Source organism: Hipposideros armiger, unplaced genomic scaffold, assembly GCF_001890085.2.
Source record: "Hipposideros armiger isolate ML-2016 unplaced genomic scaffold, ASM189008v1 scaffold_658, whole genome shotgun sequence".
In the NCBI taxonomy this organism is placed as follows: Eukaryota; Metazoa; Chordata; class Mammalia; order Chiroptera; family Hipposideridae; genus Hipposideros; species Hipposideros armiger.
Window position 1 is genome coordinate 786,964 of NW_017732008.1, and position 3,731 is coordinate 790,694.

A 3,731-nucleotide genomic window follows, 5' to 3' on the forward strand; every position below is an offset into this window, starting at 1 on the left:
GTGTCAGGTAGGTTGCTTGGCACCAAGTAGGAAAAAAAAATGTCTGTATTAATTAAAAAAATGTCTTACTGAGTTGATTGTGTCTATGTTTTATTATGCCAAATTCATTTTGGATTGTTTCTCCATAAACTTAAAGAAATATTGCAGTTGCTTAAACTAGATGAGTTAAAAACTCCACTGTTGGGATTTCAGTGCCTCTATTGACCTTGTTATTGTTTCATGTTTCCGCTGAGAAGACGTATTCAGTTCATGAAGGAGAGACTCTTTAACATAATGACTAACCTCAGGTAGTCTGTCTTTTTATTATTTCCCTTACTCTATGTACAATTTCTGTATTTTCCTTCTCCTTTTCTTCACTCCTTCAACTCATTCATTTTGATCTCTATTCTCTCCATGTTTATCTCATTCTTCCACTCCCATCCTTTCATCAGTGTTTTTGGGGGAGGTATATTCTTCATTAATCCTCTGTCCTCTTCTATCAAGATGATCAGCATAACTATGGCAAAAAAGAATATTAAAATAAGTGGCAGAAATTTGAAGTCACTGGTTGTTGCCTAAGTCATTGAATGTTTCTAGGTCTCAATTTCCTCACTGTGAAGTAAAGATATTGAACTAGAAAGTCACTAAAATTTACTGTAGTTCAAAATTTTTGATTAGGCTTTCTGAGTTTGCTGCTTACATTTTCCACAGAACATGATTGCTTTAGGTTGTGTCTACACAATGCTAAACATTAAATCCATTTAATAAAAATATATAGCCAGTCATCCAGATGCTGGCTCTTGATACCAAACATTTGGGAGAACTGGATTTTGTACTTATTTGTCCTGACACCTAAGCACACTGTACAGGCCTGGCCAATCAACATATTAGCCTAACTGATAGTTTGTATCTAGTTCCCAATAAGCCTTTACATATGTAAATCAGGTTCTTCTGTCTAATATCTGTGTTTGAATTGCAACTTTTTACAACTTCTCAAGAGCCAGTTGAAATTTGAAAGAAACACCAGAATTTTGTTGAACTTAATTTCAAGAAACAGAAGAATTATTCTCACTAACTGATCCTATGAATATCCTAGCTGAATTGAGGATGAAACAACCAACCTGGTTTCCTAAAGAAGTTTTGATTTGATTTTGGAATGCTTGGCAAAATTAATTCTAATGCTACCAATAATTCTAGCTGGTTTGAACAATTCATAGGGCCTATGATCCTCAAACTTGTATACCTACCTTATTCCTTAAAGCCACAGCCTTTTAATTCCCCTTGATCATTCCTTAATAATTAATTATAAAGCATATTTGGTCACCATCCTTCTATAAAAATAACTAAAGTACTTGAAGATTCTCCACTTCATGGTATCATCTACTAGAAGCATTGTGCAGAGGATCTGTCTTAGTTTTCAAATTTAAACTTATTTTGCCATTGTCAAAATGTGGAGTGTGTTTGGCTCCATGCACAGGACAAAATGAATAATTATGACTATGTGGTCACCTTGCTTTATAGTGATTGGAGGAAGCTTGGATGAAAATAATTAAAGACTAGAAACTGGAAGTGGGAAAAAGTTTAGTTACAGTAAGTCATGGTAATAAAAACTTCTATTTATTGATTATCTACTTATATTATAGACATTTAAAAAACTATAACATCTTCATTTCAAAAATTAGGACACAAAGTTTCAAAAGGGCTAAAAGAACTGTCCAGTCACATAAAACAGTGCACCAGAATTTTAACACTGGTCTGTCTCTCTCCAAAATCCATACATTTTCAATACACAATGTTCTCACTATACCAAAATATTTAAAGGGACCATTATCTCACATAAAACCCACAGATCAATTTGAAAGATTTTGCAAAGTTTTAAAAGATTATTTTAACACTGGGATAGTTCACATAAGATCCAGATTTCTGACTTCTCTAGAAAAGTCAAATGGTCTAGCAACATCCTCCCCATATTAGCAAGTTAAAAATAAATGACATCTACCTCTCTTTAAAATAGGCATATGCTATCCAGTTTGCCTCAGTCTTCACCATCCCCTTAACTCCCTATCAATGTGTGTGAATGTCTATTGTATAAAAATATTGCATATTATGCCATTAGATAACTAGAATAATACTCAGCCTAATTAACTTACTGAAAGTCATTACATTACTAATTGATATGCATGTGAAAAAAAACTAGATATTAAAACATATATAGGAAAGGAAGCCAGAGTTGAAAAGTAGACTAGACATGTTCTAATGAAGTTTTCATTTAACTACCATCAAGCTAATTAATGAATGTGGTGAGAATCTCCCTTCAGTTCTGAATAAACATTTACCTATAACTTTAATTTACAGGAGTTATAACTTTCTAAATTCAGGTTCACATGAATGGTAAGAAAAATGCATCAAGGATTTTGCATGATTTGCACACAAAAAGAGTGTGATATATAAGCAGTGTTTGTTTGCCATAATATTTAGATAGCATGCATGATGCTAATATATGAAAATATTTCCACTCAAAATAATGTGATCACAAAGCCAACAGTCTTTTGCTCCTCTATTAGCCTAGGACACATATACATCTGTCATCTAGCTGAGTAATCCAGATTTGCTAAAAATGAAAGGTGCTATTTTCAGAGAAATAAATCTTAACATTAATTTTTTTTTGGATAAATGTGTTGAGCCAGACAAAGCCATATCAGATGCCAAGTCTCCTTCTTTCAGTCCATTATGATTTTGCCATGAATCCAGAAGGATGAAATGGCATGATAAATTTAAAAATATTGTTTGATGTACTTTTCCCCTAATAAGCCTTGTAAAAACACAACTTAGTTTCATAAATACTTATCAGAAGAGTCTAGCACAGGAGGTAGTAGCATCATACAACTTCGAACTTGCATAGTTCCAAGAAGCAAAGTTGTTGGCCAGAGGATCCACAAAAAAGCAAAAAGAATAAGTGGTATTTGAAAATGTATGTATTTGTTTGTTTAACAAATTTTAAACAATGTTTTAGACACTGGGTCAGGCATGGTAAGACAGCATGCTAAAGAAAACCAGACATAGTCCTTGTTCTCATGCAGCATGCACTCTAGTAGAAGGGAAAGGCATTAATTACAGAATCACATGTAAAAATGCTCTCTGGCAAATGCTATGAAGGAAATTTGATCTGGAGAGAGGTGGCCACCGTGAGGAAATGAGGTTTTGCACTAAAATCTGAAGATTGTAAAACAAACAAGCAAACAAACAAACCAGAACCAAATATATACTGCCTATAAGAGATGCACTTAAAGGACACATGTAAGCTCAATGTGAAGGGCTGGAAAAAGATATTCTATGCAAATGGAAACCAAGAGCAAGAGTAGCTATGCTTATATCGGACGAAGTTGGTTTTAAGCCAAAAAATTGTAACTAGAAACAAAGAAGGTCATTATACAGGCATACCTTGATTTATTGCACTTCACAGATATTGTGTTTTTTACAAATTGAAGGCAAGACCACATATACAGTCAACTAATATTTGACAAGGGAACCAAGAATATTCAATAGGAAAAGGATAGTATCTTCAATAAATGGTATTGAGAAAATTGGATAACCACAATCAGAAGACTGAAATTTGATCTCCATTTTTATGCCATTCACAAAAATTAACTCAAAATGGTTTAAAGACTTAAATATAAGACCTGAAACCATAAAACTCCTAGAAGAAAACAAAGGGGGTAAACTCCTTTACATCAGTCTTGGCAATAATTTTT